We start from the raw sequence: 6,465 nt of genomic DNA, 5'->3' as shown, positions 1-6,465 counted from the left end.
GGTATGGGTTTACAGATTCAATAGGTAAGAACTGAACTCAACAAGTCACTTTGTATTAGTGCATTTGAAACTGGAAACAAATGTGTTGCTGAACTACAAATTGGAGGAAATTACTTTTGTGGGAAAACATTTCCTCTCCTCAGTTGGTCTCTCTTTTTTGTTCTGCCAATTCCCTTACTGTAATTCAGACAGACCTGGAGTTTGTTGATAGAGAATCCAAATTCTAGTCCAAGTTTCAGCATAGCAACCATGGGCAAATAACCCTCACTTCCCATCTTAGTTTGCTCCTGAAAGGTGGAAAGGCTGTTTGTGGTGGAGGAGGGGGAAACAAAGAGAAAAGTTCAGCTACAGCCATAAGCCAAGTAATACTAGTTCAGACAGTTTCTCTATCAACAGCCACTACTGCTTACAATGTAAGATCCACTCCAGGAACCCTCTATTATCCCAGAGAATATGCTATCCCTGAGTTTAAGGAATTTTCATAAACTAGAGGATCAATGCAGACTATAAACTCATTGTGGGGAGGGAATGTGTCCATTTACTGTTATAGTGTACTCTCCCAAGTGCTTATTACAGTGCTCTGCATGCAGTAAATGCCCACTAAACACCAAATAATTGGACATAGCATTTGAGAAGATCTACAACTCCACCCTAGTATGCTAAGCCATACCACCATTATCCAAAGTTCTAAAACATAAATTAGGATTTCCCCTGTAAAATCTCATTTTACATTACCTTACCTAGGCACCAACCACTGTTGAAACCCCTCTGTGAGGTAGACATTGGGGTGTATATTCATGACTCTCACAGGAGAGGTCTGCTTTTGTCTAACCCTTCATCATTTACAGCTCAGCTGGTAAGCTTGCGCAACCATGAGGGAATTGATTATTTACAGCTGTCATCATTTCCAGCAGAGTGATTTCCCTAAACGGGCAAGCTGGTGGGCAAAAAACTTTTCTGTTCTCTCTCAATACTTAGAACAAGAAAATGTTCAAATCTGGAGGAATCTCAGTTCTCTCTTCTGGAATGTGTTTTAAGCGCTCACCCCTTCTCCAAAGTCACAACTTCGTCAAATAAAACTCTTGAAAGCCAGAAAACAAACACACAGCATCATGAAAAGGTCCTGGCCCTGTTCAGAAAAATATAGGCTCACTTTCCCCTGTCTAGGAGTGAGGGAGTCACTTGCAGATGTGCCTTATCTCCAAACCAATAGCTTTAAAAAAAAAATCTATCTTCCAGCCTGGTTGCCTACACATTTTTATGAAAAATGTAGAAAGTTAATGTGGCTTGAAGGTTGCTTCTTTTTTCCCCAAATCCGGGCTAAATCCCATGCTCAATCTACAGCACAAACTGCCTCCAGGCTTTCTTTCATTCTCCACCCAATTAGTACACTATTAGCCACACACCTGCAGTGTCTTTTTTCTCCCCTGTCTACAGGAAGCCTGTTATTAACCCCTTAGTCACTTCTGTGCCGTCTTGTTCATTTGAGAGACGCTTATTCGGTCATTCAACCATATTTATTGAGCACTTACTGCGTGCAGAGCACTGTACTAGCAGCTTGGGAAATTACAATCTCACAATATAACAGAGTTGGTAGACACAATCCTTGCCCACAATGGGCTTAGAGTCTAGAGGGACACCATTACCAATATACTCTACATGGGATCATGGTGTTTTGTCCTTCCAAAGTGTATGGCGGAGAGGCATGCTAGTAGTAATAAAACTTATTAAGCACTTTACCTTGCCGCCCTCTCCTCTCTACCCAGTATTGATGATCAGATTACTGCTCTCAACTCTACCCTTTCTACTCAGCTAGACTCACTCGCTCCCCTTTCCCTTCGCCGCTCTCGTACCACTAACCCACAGCCCTGGATCACTGCCACTGTCTGCCTCCGTCGCTCTTATGCTCGAGCTGCCGAACACTGCTGGCGAAAGTCTACCATGCTAACCTCGTTCACTTCAAGTTTATCCTTTCCTGCCTTAACACAGCCCTCTCTTCTGCCAGACAAAACTATTTCTCCTCCCTCATTAACACCCATGCCCATCATACCCTCCAGCTCTTCCTTACGTTCAACTCCCTTCTCAGGCCCCCGGTTCCTCCCCCTCCTCTTTCCCTCACCCCCAACGATCTGGCCTCCCACTTCATTAACAAAATTAAATCCATCAGGTCTGACTTCCCCAAAGTCACTTCCCCCCCTTCTCCAACCCCCCGGCTCTCAACACTCTCTGCTACTCTCCCATCCTTCCCAGCAGTATCCTCAGAGGAGCTCTCCTCCCTCCTCTCAAGTGCTACTCTGGCCACCTGTGCTTCTGACCCCATTCCCTCTCATCTCATGAAATCTCTCACTCCATCCCTTCTCCCCTCCTTAACTTCCATCTTCAACCGCTCACTCTCCACTGGTTCCTTCCCCTCTGTCTTCAAACATGCCCATGTCTCTCCCATCCTAAAAAAACCCTCTCTTGACCCCACCTCACCTTCTAGTTATCGCCCCATATCCCTCCTACCATTCCTTTCCAAATTCCTTGCACGAGTTGTCTACACGCACTGCCTAGAATTACTTAGCAACAACTCTCTCCCCTACCCCCTCCAGTCTGGCTTCTGTCCCCTACATTCCACGGAAACTGCCATCTCAAAGGTCACCAATGACCTCCTGCTTGCCAAATCCAACGGCTCATACTCTGTCCTAATCCTCCTCGACCTCTCAGCTGTCTTCGACATTGTGGACCACCCCCTTCTCCTCAACACACTATCTGACCTTGGCTTCACAGACTCTGTCCTCTCCCGGTTCTCTTCTTACCTCTCCGGTCGTTCATTCTCAGTCTCTTTTGCAGGCTCCTCCTCCCCCTCCCATCCTCTTACTGTGGGGGTTCCCCAAGGTTCAGTGCTTGGTCCCCTTCTGTTCTCAATCTACACGCACTCTCTTGGTGACCTCATTCTCCCCCACGACTTCAACTATCATCTCTACGCTGATGACATCCAGATCTACATCTCTGCCCCTGCTCTCTCCCCCTCTCTCCAGGCTCGCATCTCCTCCTGCCTTCAGGACATCTCCATCTGGATTTCTGTCCGCCACCTAAAGCTCAACATGTCGAAGACTGAACTCCTTGTCTTCCCTCCCAAATCCTGCCCTCTCCCTGACTTTCCCATCTCTGTTGACGGCACTACCATCCGTCCCGTCTCACAAGCCCGCAACCTTGGTGTCATCGTCGACTCCGCTCTCTCATTCACCCCTCACATCCAAGCCAACACCAAAACTTGCCGGTATCAGCTGTGCAACATTGCCAAGATCCGCCCTTTCCTCTCCATCCATACCGCTACCCTGCTCATTCAAGCTCTCATCCTATCCCATCTGGACTACTGCATCAGCCTTCTCTCTGATCTCCCATCCGCGTGTCTCTCTCCACTTCAATCCATACTTCATGCTGCTGCCCAGATTATCTTTGTCCAGAAACGCTCTGGGCATATTACTCCCCTCCTCAAAAATCTCCGGTGGCTACCAATCAATCTGCGCATCAGGAAGAAACTCTTCACCCTGGGCTTCAAGGCTCTCCATCACCTCACCCCCTCCTACCTCACCTCCCTTCTCTCCTTCTACAGCCCAGCCCGCACCCTCCACTCCTCCGCCACTAATCTCCTCACCGTACCTCGTTCTCGCCTGTCCCACCATCGACCCCCGGCCCACGTCATCCCCCGGGCCTGGAATGCCCTACCTCTGCCCATCCACCAAGCTAGCTCTCTTCCTCCCTTCAGGCCCTTCTGAGAGCTCACCTCCTCCAGGAGGCCTTCCCAGACTGAGCCCCCTTCCTTCCTCTCCCCCTCTCGCCCCCCCTCTCCATCCCCCATCTTACCTCCTTCCCTTCCCCACAGCACCTGTATATATGTATATATGTTTGTACATATTTATTACTCTATTTATTTATTTATTTATTTTACTTGTACATATCTATTCTATTTATTTTATTTTGTTAGTATGCTTGGTTTTGTTCTCTGTCTCCCCCTTTTAGACTGTGAGCCCACTGTTGGGTAGGGACTGTCTCTATATGTTGCCAATTTGTACTTCCCAAGCGCTTAGTACAGTGCTCTGCACATAGTAAGCACTCAATAAATATGATTGATGATGATGATGATGATATTATAATAAGTGCTAGAAGAAAATGTACACGTGGGAATTGAACAAAATATAATGGTTTAATATAATGATTTCCACACTTTCCATTAAAGATTGCATTGCTCTCCTATGAATGCCCTTTTGAATTCCTTTCTGAAATTTCCTCCCATTGTTCATTACTGGTGTTCCACTTTTTTTATGGTTTTTGTTAAGAACTTACTATGTGCCAGGTACTGTACTAAGCACTGAGCTAAATACAAGTTAATCAGGTTGGACACAGTCTGTGTCCCACATGGAGCGCACAGTCTCAACCCCCATTTTACAGATGAGGTAACTTAGCACAGAGAAGTTAAGTGACTGGCCCAAAGTCACGCAGTAGACAATTGGAAGAGCCAGGACTAGAATCCAGCACCTTCTGACTCCCAGGGCCATGTACTCTCTACTTCTCAGTTCTCTTCTCAAGCAACTGCTAGTAGTTTGCTGCCTTCTTCTTTGACTGTATATGCTATCTTTCTCTCTGTCTCTTCCTAAGCCTCACTGTCTATCCTGGAGGTCCCTGACACTAATTCTGGCAGCCTGCCAGGACTTCTCCAGCATTAGATGGAAAGAGCGGAGGGTAGGGTCTGGTCCAGGACTCAGTAAATCCAGAAATGTTCCTAGCTACTCTGTTGAGCTGCTGTGTCACCCTGACATATAGATATTCTCCAACCTACAGTTTTTCCATGTACAAACGAATAAAATGTTATCTGCCTTCAACCCACCTAAATGTGAGAATTACTGAGATTAGTGAAAAAATGCTCTCCTCCATTTCCTTTCCCCTACTTAAGTCCCTTTAAACAAATACAAGGTTGTATTACCCATTATATTTGGATTTATTTTGAATATTTTATTTTTATTTTATTTTATTTTGAATAAAATAATTTTATTTTGAATAGAGAAGCAGCTTGGCTCAGTGGAAAGAGCATGGGCTTGGGAGCCCGAGGTCATGGGTTCTAATCCCAGCTCCGCCACATGTCTGCTGTGTGACCTTGGGCAAGTCACTTAACTTCTCTGATCCTCAGTTACCTCATCTGTAAAATGGGGATTAAGACTGTGAGCCCCACGTGGGACAACCTGATCACATTATATCCCCCCAGCGCTTAGAACAGAGCTTTGCACAAAGTAAGCACTTAACAAATGCCATCATTATCATTATTAATATTGATGCAAAATGAACCTAATGTCAACATCTCTGGCCAAATGTTTACATTGTAGTATATGAAGTCATAACAGCGCTGGAATCAACTATTAACCACAAAGACAGAATCAACAAAAAAAATCCTGGTGCTCCTCAGTATTCACATAACTCAATCAGAAAGTCACTTCGGCTGAGAACACCCCTTTCTTTCCAGCCAGAAAACCAGAAAATCCTCCTTTAGCAGGCATAAAACACTTTGTCTTCTGCAAAGACCGATTTGTGCTTGCAGATTAAAAACTCAGATTAAACTAAATTTTGCAATTGGAAGATTGCATGGCATTGAATACAAATTCAGTCAAGATTGATAAGGGTTAGTTGCTTGTTTTTGTTTTTTAAAAAATCAGTAGTGGAAGAAGATGATGTATTCACCACTAAATCAGCTCAAACATTCAGCAAAGTCAAAATTAGAATGTTATCTTATCACAGAAGGACATTTGTTTTATATTTAAATGTTACTTCAAAATAAGTAGGTTATCTACAGTAAATGGCCTTGTGGTGGAGAAACAAGACAGATACCCCACATACAAACTTTCTACCCAATGTGTTTGGCCTTTAAAATACCATTCCAGACCTGCCCTGCCTTGGGTTTGTGTATGCTGGTGTACTGCAGCTGGCATTATTTTGCTGATTGTGCAGTTAATGGAGGTAGGCCAAGGTTCTCCATCTTGAAACACAGAATGCCTGAGAAATGCATCAACACTCTCATCCCTAGGGTTATAGACCAAAAAATTGAATTGTGGGGCTAAGAGCCACTTCCTTTTTTATGTCTGCTTAATTTCTCACTTCTCCCTTGCTCCCCACCCAGAACCTCACCATTCACTCTCTCAGGAATGAGGTGAAAGATCTCACTCCAAGGACATCCTGGAGTGAGCCTCCCTGATCAGCCAAGAATTGGATTGCATGTATCATGATTCTGTGTGACCTTAGACAAGTCATCTGACTTCTCTGTCTCCTTTTCCTCATCTAAAAAGTGGGGATTAAATAGCTGTTTACCCTTCCCCTTAGACCATAAACTCTATGTGGGAAGGGACTGTGTTTTACCAGATTATTTTACATCTACTCCAGCTCTTGACATCTACTTCAGCTAAGTACTTAACAAAAAGCATTTATCATTATTAT

This window comes from Tachyglossus aculeatus, chromosome Y2, assembly GCF_015852505.1.
Source record: "Tachyglossus aculeatus isolate mTacAcu1 chromosome Y2, mTacAcu1.pri, whole genome shotgun sequence".
NCBI classification, from domain to species: Eukaryota; Metazoa; Chordata; class Mammalia; order Monotremata; family Tachyglossidae; genus Tachyglossus; species Tachyglossus aculeatus.
This window is presented reverse-complemented; position numbering follows the sequence as displayed.